Genomic DNA, 17,387 nt, shown 5'->3' with positions numbered 1-17,387 from the left:
CATCATTTTTGTTCCTTTCCTATTCAGCACAGTCTTTGTTTCCCCTTACTCCTCTCTCCCACTTCCTGTCCTCTCTATCCACTTGGAGGAGATAGCACAGGTAAGGGGCTATTAGCAAGTTTCCTTCTGCAATTTTCCCCAACATGAAACAGTTCTCACTGTGCACAAGCTGTCAATAGGGAGCCACTAGACAGGGCTGTCCTGAGGATGCCCTGCCATGACCTGGATACGAATTGTTTGCATGGTGGCCAGGGCATGTCAGTCCCTCTTGGAGGGGCAACTGGTGCAATGTCCGGAGTACTGGGGCTGAGGAAGTCACTTGGAGGATTTGTCTCTGGGAAAGAGTCTGTATCAGAACCCGAGATCTGGGCATCTACAAAAAGGAGTTGCTGCTTGCCCAACTCATAGAACACCCTATGCACCTCCTGAACATTGCCTTATCCCTAGCTGTAAGCTCTGTCTCATGCTCAGGGCCCAATAACTGATCTTGGTCCAGCAGGATTTTTGACAGGCAAGGCATCATCTGGAAAGAAGGCTTCTTGAAGACTTTTCTGTATCCCTTCCTATGTGGTCCAGCAGTAAGGATTCCTGGTTTTCACCCAGGCAGTCCAGGTTCAACTCCTGGTGTGGGAGGTTCTGCTGTCTTTGCCACCAGTTAATTTCTGGTGGTTTGAGCACCTTGTATGGCCTATTATTCTGTCACCTCTGTTTTTCTGGTGGTAAAGGACGTAGATGCAACTGTCCTGCATGAAAGGTGAACACCTCAGTGAGCTTCCCTCTAACATCTCACAAACCCTTCCCTGCATCATACAGCACTGTCCAGCTGACCTTTATAGGTTCTTCCCAAGTCTGTAACACTTTATCTACCCCACAAGATAAGTCATCTTGCCCAAACAATCTCCAGTAAGCTGCTCTTCATCCTCCTCTCAGCTCCTGCTGTTATCAACGTATGCCCCCTTCTCAAGTCTGCCTCTTCCAGAAAGCCAAGGGCTTAGCCTGATCTGTTGATTGCAACACCCCTGTCTACCACTAGCGTCAGCCCCCATTCCAACCAGTGAGTCAGTGACCAGGAAAGAGCATAGAGGGACTGACTGAAGGAGAGAAAGACTCGCAATCCCACAGGGTGGGGGGTCCTGCCTAGGACTGTGCTAGTGCTACCTACACCTGGACTGATTTCTGGCAATTGTCTGTTTGATAGCAGATCTGTAAGACTTTCCGTCTTTCCCCCATATACTTGTTAAAGCAGGCAGTTTGTTTGCACTCAATGCTGCCCAATTTCACAGACCTCCTGAAAGACCTGAGAGCACATCCCTTGGCAAGATGTCCTAACCACCAGTATTTCCACTTCCTGCCCAGCTCACCCAGGGAGGTATCTCACTAGGAGTCATGGTGAATCTAAGGTAGGGGAACTGGCAACACATCTGTCCAGCTGGGCACATTTTGCTGGCCAGCTCTAAACATGCTATGGGAAAGGTTGTAGAGAAATACCAAGACACTAATTCCTTTTCTCCAAATCACAGCTTCTCCTTTGGCTCTGAGAAGCAACCAAATCTGCCACCAGCAGGGGCGGGAGGATCGAAACCCACTTTCAGGGAGTACAGCATAAAAGCAGTACATCTCTTGCGCACAACATTGTGTTAATACAGACTCTGAGCAGTCTGTATGAGCAGTATGACAGCACTGCAATAGTGGTATCATGGCTGGCTGGCAGCCCACAAGGAAATACCTCCAGTGGGTCAAAAAGTCAGCTTGGCCAGCTTGTTCAAAGCTCTGACCAGCTCCCTTCAGGTCTCTCCTCATTGTGTCGACACAGCACTAAAACCAAAACTTTGCAGATACCCTTTCTTTCTCAAGAGCTGTTTTTTTCTGGCAGGAGATGTTTTCCTTTTCACCCATCAGCCCTCGGTTATGTGCTAGCTTCTGCTGCTGAGCTCCTTCCCCTGCAGCTATCTCTGGTATATGTGACCATTCGCATTATCTGTACATTATCTGTCTTGGGATCCCCAAGGCCAACTGAAGTGACATTTCACCCTGAGGTTTGGCCTCTGAGTCCACAAAACACAACCAAAGAGAAGTACTGAGTTGCTGAGCAGAGACAGACACGGGTACGTTCCAAGATTCATCTTAGCTGGAGCTGGAATTGATGAGAGCTGGAGGGTAGGAGCAGGGGACAGGCAGCTCATTCTTTGAGGAAACTGACATTTTGTGTAAGATTACACACAGAGACCCACCAGTTCAGGACTTGGGGCTTCTCTTGAGCTGCATATAGCCTCAAGGAAAGAGCAGTGGGACAAAAGGATGAATTTCTGCTCCTGCCCAGAAAACTGATGGCAAAGCTTGCATTGACATGTCTGAAGTTCCTTATTCTGCGCCTCCATAACTTCATGCTCTTTTTAACCAAGATAATGCGATATAAATCACAGAGATTAGACAAAGTGTGGTCTTGTTCCAGCACACTTTTAGGTACAAACACAAACAGAGAGAACAATTAGTGAACACATTGATAAAACTTAAGCACAAATGTCCCCGTATTATATGCAGTCTATGCCCTTCCATCTTGAAATAAACTCCCCAAATGATGGCAGTGTGATTCCCACTTCCATTTTGGAAATAACACAAGCCTGAGAAGGCAGGAGTTAAGCTCACCTCTTGCATCATGTCTCACTCCCTTGAGTGCCACATGGAGAATCTCATCTGGGGGGGTTGCTTTCAGCATCTGCCTCCACTCTCCGTCAGGGAACACACTGCTGTTGACAATCTTTCATTCTATGAAAACAAGAAAGCTAAAATATGTTCCCTCATCAAAAAATATTTTAAGCATTGCTTCCCCAAATACCTCCTCCAGTTGTCTCTTTCCAAATACAGTCCTGCAGCACTTTAAACAGCTTTTTCCAAATATGGAGGAGCTCCCTGTGTGCTGTACCAGCTACCGCTGGCATGGGGACACACAGACTGCAAGGAGGAATGCCCATGGATGCTCCAAAACCTCTAGCCAGTCACTTTCACTTTTTCATGCTGTTTCCTACCAGATCAATCCCCACCTTCTGCTTTGGTGAGACATAGTTATCACGTATGTGCTGCTCTTCAGTTTTACTGGCTGCCCTTCAGAGCCAAAGGTAAGTGAATGGATCAGCTACATTCATGGCAATATAGGCTTGATCTAGCCTTCCCATAACTAAGTGCCTAGACTCAACCCTCTGCATTACAGGAGCTGTGGGGCCTGCTGGTCTGCTTTTATGAAGTTCTCCACCCAAATTCAGAAAGCTACATCATCAACCCTCTCTTTCTCTCCTCACTTGGGGACTAGACCTTGCTGCTTGGCAGAATTTACCCCTGTGAGGATATGCTGTTCCAACTTTACCTCCTCTGCATCTCTGGCAGCAGCTGCAGCCTACTGTAGACATCCAGTCCTTTTCTCATCCTACAGTGCTACAGATCCCTGCCTCTGACTCTCATGCCTTTTCCTTCCACTGAACACACTCTTCTCTTCAAATTCTTTAGTTCACGTGCAGCTCATTTCCCTTCAACTTCTAACAGCATGGCTGTGTCATGAAAATGAATACTCTACAAGACTTGCACTTCTGGCTGACTACCCTCAACTTCTTCATGTAATTTGACCTCACATTCAGCAGCTACCTGACTTTCTCTTTTCACTTTCTCTTACTTCCTTTTCAACAGCTTTGTTTCTCTCTGCTGTGCCATTGCTACTGTGAAAAACACTGCAGTACTGACTTTTCACTGGAGATGGCTTATGCAGCTCTGCAACTGTCCATTACTGCAAAAGTCCTTTAATATGTAAGGGCTATTATCAAATCAACAGTGAGAGGAGGACTATGGAAAATGTGGGCCCGCTACTGAATGGGGTGGGGGCTCTGGTGACAAAGGATACAAAGAAGGTAGAATTACTGAATGCCTTCTTTGCTTCAGTCTTCACTGCTAAGGGGAGGCCTCAGGAATCCCAGAGCCTGGAGGCAAGGGATAAAGTCTGGAGAAAGGAAGACTTTCCCTTGGTTGAGGAGGAAAGGATTAGAGATCTTCTGGGCAAGTGATGTTCACAAATGCATGGGCCCTGATGGGGTGCACCCATAGGTACTAAGGGAGCTGGCGGATGTTGTTGCCAGGCCCCTCTCAATCATCTTTGAAAGGTCCTGGAGAACTGGAGAGGTGCCTGAGGCCTGGAAGAAAGTCAGTGTCACTCCAGACTTCCAAAAGGGCAAGAAGGAGGACCCAAGCAACTACAGGGTGGTCAGCCTCACCTCCATCCCTGGAAAGGTGATGGAACAGCTCATTCTGGATGTCATCTCCAGACATATGGAGGAAAAGAAGGTGATTCGGAGTAGTCAGCATGGATTCACCAAGGGGAAATCCTGCTTAACCAATCTGATAGCCTTCTCTGATGCAATGACTGGCTGGGTGAATGAGGGGAGAGCAGTGGACATTGTGTACCTTGACTTCAGCAAGGCTTTTGACACTGTCTCCCATAACATCCTCGTGGAGAAGCTCAGGAAGTGTGAGTTAGACGAGTGGACAGTGAGGTGGATTGAGAACTGGCTGAAAGGCAGAGCTAAGAGGGTTGTCATCAGTGGCATGGAGTCTAGTTGGAGGCCTGTGGCTAGTGGAGTTCCCCAGGGCTCAGTACTGGGTCCCATCCTGTTCAACGTACTCATCAATGACCTGGAAGAGGGGAGTGCCTCCTCAGCAAGTTTGCCGATGATACCAAGCTGGGAGGAGTGGCTGATACACCTGAAGGCCGTGCTGCCATTCAGAGAGACCTGGACAGGCTGGAGAGTTGGGCAGAGAGGAACCTCCTGAGGTTCAACAAGGGCAAGTGAAGGGTCCTGCACCTAGGGAAAAATAATCCTAGCCACCAGTACAAGCTGGGAGCTGACCTCCTGGAGAGCAGCTCTGCAGAGAAAGATCTGGGAGTGCTGGTGGATGATAGGTTGACCATGAGCCAGCAGTGTGCCCTTGTGGCCAAGAAGGCCAATGGTCTCCTGGAGTGCATTAGGAAGAGTGTTGCCAGCAGGTCGCAGGAGGTGATCCTGTCCCTCTACTCAGCCCTGGTGAGGCCTCATCTCAAGTACTGTGTCCATTTCTGGGCTCCCCAGTACAAGAGAGATGTGGAGCTACTGGAGAGAGTCCAGCATAGGGCTACAAAGATGATCAGAGGACTGGAGCATCTGCCCTCTGAGGAACGGCTGTGAGAGCTGGGCCTGTTTAGCCTGGGGAAGAGAAGACTGGGGGGGGGGGATCTTACCAATGTGTATAAGTATCTGAAGGGAGGGTGTCAAGGGGATGGGGACAAACTCTTTTCAGTTGTCCAACAAGACAGGACAAGAGGCAATGGGCAGAAATCGAAGCACAGGAAGTTCTGCCTGAATGTGAGGGGGGATTTCTTCACTGTGAGAGTGAAGGAGCACTGGACCAGGTTGCCCAGGGAGGTTGTGGAGTCTCCTTCTCTGGAGATGTTCAAGGCCCAGGATTGCCTGGATGCAATCCTGTCTAACATGCTCTAGGTGACCCTGCTGAGCGGGGAGGTTGGACTAGATGATCTCCAGAGGTCCCTTCCAACCTTACTGATTCTATGATTCTATGAAATATCTCCTGACTCCGTAAGAGTGACTCTGTTGTTTTGCATTACTCAGTCTCTAAAAACCACCAGTTGAACCCATATATCTTTGCTTATCTATGGCAGATGCATCCAGGGCTAAGACTGCAAATCTCATGGTCCCAAGACAAAATTAATTCTACTGTGCTTGAGAGCTTTCCCTTGGACCTCTCTTTCTCCTGTGTTTGAAGAAATACAAAATTTCTTCTTCAGTTGAGGGTGGCAACCACTCAGCTATCAGGTCAGCTGATTTAGGCAATGCTTTCAACCCACTAACCGCTGATTCTCAAACAGAGTGGGCAAGGAAATCCTTGCAGGGAGAGTGACTAGTTGTTCCAGCTCATCCTGCAAGTTAAAGCACAAAGAGTTTGGCACAATGTGTCCCAAAGGAGCGATTCCTTAGCAGCAGTAGGAGAATATTTCAAATTAACTCTGCATGTACTACAAATAAGCTACAGTTAAGCTGCACCTGAGGAAAACTAGATCATGTCTTCCCTGTTGCCATAGAGGACTGTGGGTTCTGGGGCTGTTGCTCAGGTTGTGGTGCAGTTCCTCTGTGACATTAGGACATAACTATCTTTTCCATCATTTTCTCTTTCCACTGCCCTACCCTATCTCACTCTGTGTAGGCTCCTAGGAGCTGCACAGGATTAATTTATTCTAGACAGTCAGGATATTAGAAATTATGCCAAAGACTGAGAGAGGGTCTTTCTGTTCCCTCCTACCTGGTGTGGTCACTCTGGTTTATGTTACCACTGACTTTCAGGTTCAATGGAAGTGACAGATTCCTCAGAATAAAGTCAGTTTTTCATCATGTCTTGCCAGCTTACCAGTCCTGGTTCTTAGGAGGTTTGCAACATTGCCTGAATACTAGCACTTCTCACTGATTATGTAAAACCCTTTTGTAACTTGTGATGCACTACAAAAAGGCTTTTTAGGACTGTATTTTTGCACACAATTCAGTGCAGGGTACCTGACCTGCTCTATCATAGCATATAGACTGGCTTTCATCAGAAAGCAACACAGTGGACAAGGAAAGGTAGGAAAGCAGGAGGGAAATATCTTGTTGGAAACTGGACAGGAAAAGAAGGAAGGAAGAAAAGAGAGTACAAGGAGCTGAAGGGGAAGGTAGCCACATTCACAGCTTCTGCAACTCACACTTCTTCTCTGTCTTCAAGACCTGTCTAAATAAATAGGTATGGATGCCAGGAACACTGCCAGAATTCACACTCAGTAGCACCTCTGGAAACATGTATCAAACTACTGCCCTCTGCTGATCTTTCTGTGGGCATCAATGATACTGCCAGGGGAGACCTGGAAAGCATCAGTTGTGACTACATGGCTCTGGCACAATGTTTAAGGGTATAGGGGGTCCAGGTGATGTTCTTCTCAACCCTGCTAGTGAGAGAAAAGGACCTGAGCAGGATTGGATGGATTCTGCGGATCAACAATTGGTTGCACAGCTGGTGTCAAGAATAGTTTTTCAGTTTCTATGACCATAGGACTCTCTTCAAAGACAGAAAACTGCTTGACAGAGATGGGATCCACCTAACAAAAAAGGACAAAAATATCCAGTAGGCTGTCCAACCTGGTGGTGATGAAGCTTTGGCTAGGAATGATGAGGGATGGAAAGAATGACCAATGTTCAAATAAGGAAGTGACGGACAGGGCTGTTAAGCAAAACGTCTGGGATTACGTAAACTTGACCAAGAAAACAGGACTGAAGTGGAATCACCCCAAGCATATGCATGTAAGTAAGGAAGTACCTTGGTCCTGTTATGGGGAAAGCTCTTTCTAGGAAATCAGCATGACTGGATGCTCCTCTTAAGCCTGTGCCTATACACTAATGCATGCAGCATGGGAAACAAAGAGGACATGTTAGAAGTCTATGTCCAGTAACAGGACTACAGTCTCATTGGGATCACAGAAACAGAGCAGAGTAGCTCACACTACTGGAGTGCTCTGATGAATGGATACAGGCTGTTTAGGAAAGACAAGGTGGGATGGCGAGGAAGGGGAATTGTCCTTTATTTGAGAGAGAATAAGGAATGCATGGGGCTCTGCCCTGGGATGGACAATGAGTAATCTATGACCTTATGGCTCAGGATTAGCAAGTAGAATAACATGGGTTACATTGTAATCAGTGTCTGCTATCAATTGCCTGATGAGGGAAAAGAGATAGATGAGGCCTTCTTCAGGCAATTGGAAGAAGCTTCACATGTACAGGCCCTGGTCCTTACAGGGGATGTGAATCACCCCAATATCTGCTGGAGGGACAGCACAGCAGGGCACAAGCCAGCCAGCAGGTTTCTGGAGTGCATCAATGACAGGTTCCTAACACAGATGATCAAGGAGCCAATGAGGGGACATGATCAGCAGATCATACTTACATAATCTCATACTTACAAAACAGGAGGAAGCAGTCAGGGATCAGAAGGCTGGAGGCAGCCTTGGCTGTAGTGGCCATGGGATGGTGGAGTTCCAGATTCTGAGAGTGAGGAGTACGGCAAATAGCAGAATCACAACCCTGGACTTTGGGAGGGTAAATCTGGGACTGTTCAGGGATCTGCTTGGAAGAATCCCATGGGACACAGTCCTGGAGGGAACAGTGGTCCAGGAGAGCTGGTGGATTTTCAAGGATCACCTCTTCCAAGCTCAAGATGGCTCATCCCAATGAGCAGGAAATCAAGCAAAGGCAGCAAGAGGCCTGCATGCATAAAAGGTATCTCCTGACAAAATTCATACATGAAAAGGAAGTGTACAAGAGCTGGAAGCAGGGGTGGGTGATCCAGGAAGAGTATAGAAACACTTTCCGAGCATCCAGGGATAGGGATAGGAAGGTCAAAGCCTACTTGAGTTGAATCTATCATGAAGGGAAACAAGAAAGGATTCTATAAGGATATCAGCAGCAAAAGGAAGAATAAGTAAAATGTAGTCTCACTGCCAAAGGGATCAAGGATCCTGGGGACAAAGAACATGAAAAAGAATGAGATTCCTGAGGACAGAAAGAAAGCAAATGTCACTCCTTTCTTCAAGTAGGGCAGCAAGCAGGATCTAGGAAACTACAGGCAGATAAGACGCACCTCCATCCCTGAGAAGGTGATGGAACACATAGCATTGGATATGGATATGGATATATGGATACCAGAGAGTGATTAGAAAGGTTATGGTCTAGATGACTGCTGCAGTTGACCTCTGCAGTCATGACAGTCTGTATTTCCTGTAGCAGAGCACTCCTACCTCTGACAGGATCTCCAGCAAGCTGCTACTGACTTTCAAGCTCTTTGAGCTGTACCCATCATAGGCAATTTTGGACCCCAATGGTGTGTTGACATGTGTCAAAGCCAGCCATGCTGAGGCATTGCAACAGTGCCCCAGCTCTGCCCTGCAAAAGAGAGAGAGAGGAAGACAGTGAGAAGTCTGGAAATGAGATGAAGGAGACAAATAGAATTAGGGAAAAAAGAATAAAGTGATGGATGAGAATGAGGAGAGAGGAAAGGAAACAAGAGTGAGGTAAAGGGATTAGAGGAGCAAGACATCACAGTGGAAAAGTGAGAGAAGTTTGGGGAAGCACAGGGAATACAAAGAAAGCACTGTGTCAGGTCAGAACAACCCTCAACATGCACCTCTCAGTCCATCCATCTCTCCACATATCCTTCATTTTCTTCCCACACACGCATACAGCTTTCCAGCCACTTTCTGTATATTCTCGATTCTTCAGCCTGGCCATTACTCCAAAGCCATTCCTGCTTGATTCAGCTTCAACTTCATTCCCTCCACTCATGCACATTTTAACTCCTCCCAAATAAGCTCAAAGATATGCAAGATGAAAGGGCAGCATAAGTGATGCAGGAGGACTGTGGGAGCAGGTACTGTGCCAGGATGATGAGTGTGGAGTTGCCTGCATGGCCCATCCTGAACAAATGACAAGGAGAACAACATCCAAAACTGATTGAAACTGCCCCAACTGCCCAAAACTGATTCCATTAAAGATGAAGAAGATGACCACTGGCTGGATGAAACAATAACTCAGAGAGTTTCAAAGAGACTCTTGAAATAAGGAAGAAGTCAGCCTGAAAAGTTTAAAAGGAGCATGAAATTTCTTGACATGGGAGAAGAAGCCATAGAATAGAAAGAGCAGCAGTCAAAACCTAGTCTGACATTGCCAGATGTCACACTGGCATCATGACTTCTGTCTATGCCAGACAGAGCAGCCTTCCTGCCATATGCTGTGCAGATTCTGTGTCCAGCAAGCGAGCTGTCATTGCAGGGTGCAACAAGTAGGGACCCACACCTGGGATGTGCTTACATGAACAAATAGGGTGTTTTTTCACTAGCTTGTGAATTACAGGAAAATCCACAGTCAGTGGATTATAGGGAGCAATATAGGTTCCTGTAAATCTAGAACACACACATGATCTGTGAAGGGAAATGTATGCATGTAAATCTGTGTGCATGTGAGTGTGTGAGCATGTGTATGGCTGCGTGCAATTAATATTTCCTTGGATTAGTTAGAGTGTTTAGAAATTTGCAGGTATGTATTAACATTTTGCAGTCATCTAGTTTTGTGGTTTATCTGTCATATTACTGATATTGATCCTGAATATATACTTTAACAATTGCAGGTTAATTGCTTGTCACTGATAAATTAATAAACTGCTTCAATCTTGATCTGATTTAAACTAGATGAACTGAGCAGTTTTTCCCTATGACAGGCAGAAAGTACCTGGGGTTAAACTTAGCCAGAATACCATGTCCCCCTGCAGCTCTCCTCTACCACTCTACCCCAACAATCCTGTCCACTCAGTCTTTCTTCTTGGTTATCTCACAGCCCCTGCTTGCAGCCACTCACAACCTGAGAAAACCCTTCGAAACTAGCTCCATTCCCTCTTTTTCTCACACCATCTCCTGGTCTTCCCTATCAATTCTTCCCCTAGAGACCTCCTGGAGCTATCCTCCATGTTTCCACTTCCTTCCCAGTCCTGAGGGGACACAGTTCCTCCACCCTGTCCCTCACTTACCTGCCATCATTCCACACCAGAAAGAACACGGAGACAAGTGAGACTGCAGCCACAGCCACCAACCTGACCCATAGCTTGTGCATCTTCAGCAGCCCTGGATTCACACACTCCTCTGTGCTGATGCTATTTGGCATTTCAGAGAGCCCTTGAGAGAGCAGATGAATGAGGAAAGTCCACGCTTGAGCTGGTCAGTGTAATCACCCAAATCAGGGTATTTCTGACACTGCTCTATGGCAGGCAGATTTTTTTTTCATGACCAGCCCAGTGATTCTTAGTTCATAAATGCAAAACTGCAGCATCTTCTGCTCATTTGGACAATGAGTCTTTGTTCCAGGGCACTGTAGTTTCTATCTCCTTCCAGGTAGTCAGACAAGTCACATTAATTCTACACAGAAATAGTCTAACTAGTATTTGAGATAAAAATGTTTCTTCAGGGTCACCGCTTTATTTCCTGGAAGTGGGTTGGTTAAATAATTTTGCAGATTCAGCAAAGCATGCTGCTGCTTTGCCCACATCATTCTTCACCTTCCTGGCCTTGGTGGACGACTAATTATTATGGGTCTTTCCAAACAGTGGTGCGATCTCAAGGTGTGGCAGAGAAGGGCAGATGGAAGTAAGAGTTTTGCTTTTGTTTTGCCGTAAAGTTTTGCCTTTAAGCTTTCCACTTTTTTTATATCAGTTTACAGGACCCTGCCTTAGACTAATCTTTCCAATGGAAATCTTGAAGGTTTGCGCAAAGATGGAAATTTTTAGATATAATAGGGCTGTGGTGTGATCAGCAACAGCACGTTCACAAGGAAAACAAAAGACTCTCTTTGCTGGTAATACTTGATTATGGATTTTATAACCCAGAACTTGAACCTGACTAATCTAGCCTTCAGGCAAAAGCAGGTGATTGGAACAATTTTTTTCATTGCTGTCAGTCAACATATGCACTTCCTCCTATCTGTGTTTTTTCAAATTAGCTTTGTTTTTCTTACAAAATAATGTTGGATAAAGGCAGATCTTTGCCAAGGGAATTAGCTTTCTCTTAATAGGCACTGATTTGGGAGTTTTGCATTTTTTTTCAGCTCTCAGAGATGATACTCCCTGAAACAATACAAAGTGGTGCTCTAAGGTTAAATACTTATTCTATAATGACAGTTTAGAAAATGAGAATCAGTAGTTTAGTTTCCCTCTCAAAAACCACAAAAAAGGGTAGAATAACTCTTTCAATAAAATAAAAAAGTTATAAAATTGAAGCCCAAGAAAGCTAAAACTCACATACCTGTTAGACCAGAAAGGCTGTGGGAACATCTGTTTGATCTTGAAGCTGGCTTCTAATATGCTCATACCCGAGTTGGTACAGCTTTTGCCCAGCACATACATACAAGCAGTCTGGAACTGCCCTCTCGGGGGAGGAGATGTGATGATTTTCTTCTGTTGGGATGATTCATGTATTTCTTCAGAATCAAAGTAAAGTCCATGAACTATGTAAAGCATGAACTTGTGATGGTTAGTACTCATTGCAATTATGTCTACTTCATTGGTGCTTCTTGCCCTTGCTTCCATGTGCTTTGCATCCTGTGCTAAGTTTTGACAAGTTGTTTATTTCTACGTGGTAGGTTTATTTGAGTAACATACCTGTGGAAGCTGGAAACTCTTCCATAAAAGAACTCAAGAAAGGGCATTACCTCCAGTCTGCTCCAATGCTGTTCTTGGTCACAACAGTTAGTGCATGGCTGAAGGATTCCACTGAGATCCTGATGCGTGTGTGGCAGGGTAGGATGCTGGGGCCAGTAAAACACATTTGAGTCTGCTGCAAGCAGAAAAGTGAACCCCACATTTAGCTCATGAAACCGTATTTCCACTGAGATGAGCAAAAGACCCAGAAGATGTTCTATAAAAGAGAAGTGACCATCAAGACACCACAATGTTACGTGAAAACTGGGTGACCAACTCCCCAGTCTGATTGATCTGCATGAACTGGGGGAGAGAAAAGGAAATGCAATAAACAAGTATAAATATGCTTTGCTTTACTCATGATCATTTTAGTCTGAATCTACATACCAGTTCTAATCTAACCTTTTATCTTAAAGTCTCTCTATATACTGTTGTACCTTGATTTACTAAAATATCTGTCTTTATGCTATAAGTAAGGTGAATTATGGGGGAACGACTGACCCAAGAGACATGGATTCCATCAGCACTGAAGAGGCTGCAGAGATAGTTTCATAGAATCATAGAATCAGTAAGGTTGGAAGGTACCTCTGGAGACCAGGAGACCATTGGCCTTCTTGGCCACAAGGGCACACTGCTGGCTCATGGTCAACCTGTCATCCACCAGCACTCCCAGATCTTTCTCTGCAGAGCTGCTCTCCAGGAGGTCAGCTCCCAGCTTGTACTGGTGGCTAGGATTATTTTTCCCTAGGTGCAGGACCCTTCACTTGCCCTTGTTGAACCTCAGGAGGTTCCTCTCTGCCCAACTCTCCAGCCTGTCCAGGTCTCTCTGAATGGCAGCACGGCCTTCAGGTGTATCAGCCACTCCTCCCAGCTTGGTATCATCGGCAAACTTGCTGAGGAGGCACTCCCCTCTTCCAGGTCATTGATGAGTACGTTGAACAGGATGGGACCCAGTACTGAGCCCTGGGGAACTCCACTAGCCACAGGCCTCCAACTAGACTCCATGCCACTGATGACAACCCTCTTAGCTCTGCCTTTCAGCCAGTTCTCAATCCACCTCACTGTCCGCTCGTCTAGCTCACACTTCCTGAGCTTCTCCACGAGGATGTTATGGGAGACAGTGTCAAAAGCTTTGCTGAAGTCAAGTTTGGAGATGTCTGCATCCCATGGCTTTGTTTAAGAAGCCTACAGATGGAGAGAACTTAGTGTCAAAACAGACCTTGTTTTCCCTGTGCTTGCTGCTGTTATTATTTATTATAGATCCAACCATCTCATCAGGTATGTGGGTCACACTTAAAAGGCATAGGATCCCCTTTCTGTAGATGGACATTACATTTCCGATTTGCCCGTCCTTGAGCAGAGCAGCTGTTTACAATGACAGCTTACACATTTGGGCCAGCAGAGAATTCACTGAGCTTTTCTTCTCGGAAACCAGGACTGTACTGAATTCTGTGATTCTGTGAAGTGCTGCTTTACTCCTTTGTCACCCAGTGGTCCCACTGATTCTCTGCCTATCTTCCTGCTTGTGATGTATTTGAGGAACTTTTAATTATTGGCTTGAGCACTCTTTTTAAGATGCTCTGCAAGTTCCTTTTCAGGCCTCCTGATTTGTTGTTAGAGCCTGACTTTGTGTGTTTTGGAGCTTCCCTGATCTCAGTACTGTGCAAGCATTTCAGTATTAAACACCAGCCTTTCCTACAATACTTTCTTACATCTCCCATTAAGCCACACAAGGAGTTTTAGAATCAAAGCACACAGTTTACCTTGACTTTTGTGTGTGAGATTTATTTTGCTTGCTCTCTTCCATTATGATTTTAAGCCAAATTGTGTTTACTATGACAGAGTGGCTCTTCCACAAATACCTCTTGGACAAGGTCCTCTGCTCATGGAAACCCAGGAAGATGTCTGTTTTCACAGACTCTAAGACAAAGTGCTCCAGAAAAACTGTCTTCTGTCATCCATAAATGTTAACTCTATCCCCCACTCCACCAAGGCACTGACCCAGGTTGTATGTGCATGGATGGACTCTCCAACTGCTGCTATGCCTAACTTTTTGCCTTCCTTAATACCACTTCACATGTCTTGATTACTCTATCTGTCTTGATGAAATGCTATCTCTGCATTACAGCCTGGGATTTGCAACTATAGTGATTCCATGGTGCTTTTCTCCTGTCTCCTTCACCGGGAGTGAGACACAGTTCTGGATCACATCCCAAAGAAGTGGGAGCTCACCATCCTTGGGGGTTTCAAGGCTTAACTACACAAAGTCATATTTGCCTTGATCTAGTGCTGATGGTAATAGTCATGCTCTAAGTGGGAGGTTGAACGAGTGACCACAAGCAGTCCCTTCCCACCACACTCCTGGAGGACAGTTTTCCCTTAGTATTTTTTTGCTATTAGTCCTTATGTTGCCCTTCACATCAGAATATGGCAAGATCGTCTTCCACTGATTATCATGCTTCCACCAGATATCTGAAAGCGCCACTGTGTCAGGACTGTAATCTCATATCAGGCATTTCAGTTCTCTCATCTTACTCTCAGGCTCCTTGCACTAGTGTTGGAGCGCTTGCAAAGTCTGTCCTCACACTGCTGCATGCACCAGTCACTTGACAATGGAGATGATCTGTATTGTTCTCCCTACTTTTTGCAATTGTGCTGTTTATTTTGCCCAGGCATTTCCAGATGCACACTGAACTTTGGTTCCCTCAGCCCAAGATGCTGCATCATCCCTCTGCACCTGCCACCTTTTCCACAGCTTCTAGCTGAGGTATATCTCCATAGCCTTCTCCGCTGCCAGTGCAATCACTCAGCCTGGGGTCCTCCTGCCCCAAAGGATCCCTGGCTCTCCTCATAGCTGAGCCACTCCTCTCAGCCTCAGTCCTCAGCCTGGCACTGAGACTCTGATGGCCACTGCCCCACAGGCCTTGTGCCAGGGTTGGACAGTGCTTCCTTAGTCTTCCTTAGCCACAGGGCTCCTGTTTGTCAGCTTGCACTGAGCCCCCAGGACATCCATGATGCCTCTGCACTATTAGTACTAATGGAGTCCATTGCCCCAAGCTCACTCTGCACCCCCTAACCAACCTGACACCCCATCATGGAGGTACACCTGTGCCAGGAGGTGTCACCACCCACTCGCTGGGTTCCTCACAGTCTGACTCTCCTGGTGCCAACAACCAACTTTCCCACATCACCCCTGCCTTTTCCCAATCCCAAAGGTCCCTCCAGTGCATAAGGGCACAGCAGCACATGGGATGATTTAAGTCCCCTTCTTGCCAGTGCAGCGGCCTCCTGGTGCCACCTCTTCAGCAAAGCAGGGGCTATGCAGGGCTGGGACTGCCCCAATGTAGCCCTTGAGGCCTCAGCAAGAGACCTCACCATCCCTCTGTGCTGAGAGAACCTCACACCCCGCAGAAAGGGAATCCAGCCCTGTCATACACTGAGCAATGAGCAACTAGCATTTCAGAGGATAAGTCCACCAATGCTCTGAGCTTCAGCTATGGTAGGCTGCAGATAGAGGTGTTGGTTCAAAATATCCTACACTGAGGTGACTGTGCAGAGTTGAACACCATGATGGCCCCCTGCTGACAGAACTGTCACAGGGGCAATCGGGGGGGGGAGAACGACACTGGAATGAGCCAAGAGTCCTACATGGTGTATTGGTCCCAGAAGCACAAACTCATGTAGGACCTATGCGCCTGTTCCCCCCCCCCCCGCCAACACCTACATAGGCTTGTGTAGGACCTGTATACAGGCACAAAGGCTCTGCATGTGTGTTGGTGACATGCACATGCACTCTACTCACAGGTGTATCAGTTACAGGCATAGTTCCTTTATAGATCATCAGTGACAGACATACATTGACCCTACACGGGCATCAGTGACAGACTCAGAGGCCCTGCTCACAGGGCTATCAGCTACAGAGATACAGTCACTATATACATGCAGCTTACAGGCACACACAACCAACTCACAGCAGTGCCAGTGACAGGCAGCAATGGACCCTGCACAGGCAACAGCGAGAGGCACATTGACCCTGCTCACACGGATGCTGATGAAGGACACACAGACCCTACATGGGTAACAGTGACTGGAACACTAGCCCTGCTCACAGGGTTGTCAATATCCAGGCCACAGGCCCTCCTTGTGTGTCAATAACCGGCATGTTTATCCTGGTCACAGCACTCCTGGCAAAATGCATACAGGCCCTACACAGGTGTTGGGGACAGGCACAGGCAAACAGACATTGCACAGCTGTCAGGGACATGTACATGCACCTTGCAGGGGTGTCAGGGACACACACGCAGACTTTGCATGGATGTCAGGAACACACATGCAGAACTCGCACAGGTGTCAGGGACACACAGACCTTGTATAGGTTTCGGGAACACATACACAGACCTTGCACAGCCCTCAGGGACATATGAACCTTGCATGGATGTCAGGGACATGCACACGGACTATGCATAGGTGTCAGGGAAAGGCACATGGACTGCATATGGGTGTCAGAGATGTGGGTGTCAGAGAGAGGCATAAGGACCCTGCATAGGTGTCAGGGACAGGCAAACAGGCATTGCATGGGTGTCAGGGAGAGGAACACAGTCCTTGCATGCATGTCAGGGACACACGGACCTTGCAAGGGTATTAGAGAGAGGCACACAGATTTGGTGTAGGTGTCAGGGACACATAGATCTTGCATGCATCTCAGACATGCACATGGACCTTGCATGGGTGTCAGGAATACATGGGCCTTACACAGGTGTCAGGGGCAGGCATGCATACTTTGTGTAGGTGTCAGGGACAGGCACATGGAACTTTCATGGGTGTCAGGGACACAAGGACCTCGCATGGGTGTCACAGACAGGCATATGGACCCTGCACAGGTTTCAGGGACACATGGACCTTGTATGGGTGACAGGGAAAGGCACATAAACTTGCACAGGTGTCAGGGAAATACACACAGACCTTGTACGCGTGTCAGGACACACGGAATTTGCAGAGGTGTCAGGGACAGCCACATGGACCACATATGGGTGTCTGGGACATGGGTGTCAGGGACAGACATGAGGACCTTGCATAGATGCCAGGGAAAGCACACA

Source organism: Rhea pennata, chromosome 7 (genome assembly GCF_028389875.1).
Source record: "Rhea pennata isolate bPtePen1 chromosome 7, bPtePen1.pri, whole genome shotgun sequence".
NCBI lineage: Eukaryota > Metazoa > Chordata > Aves > Rheiformes > Rheidae > Rhea > Rhea pennata.
Note: the sequence above shows the minus strand (reverse complement) of the source record.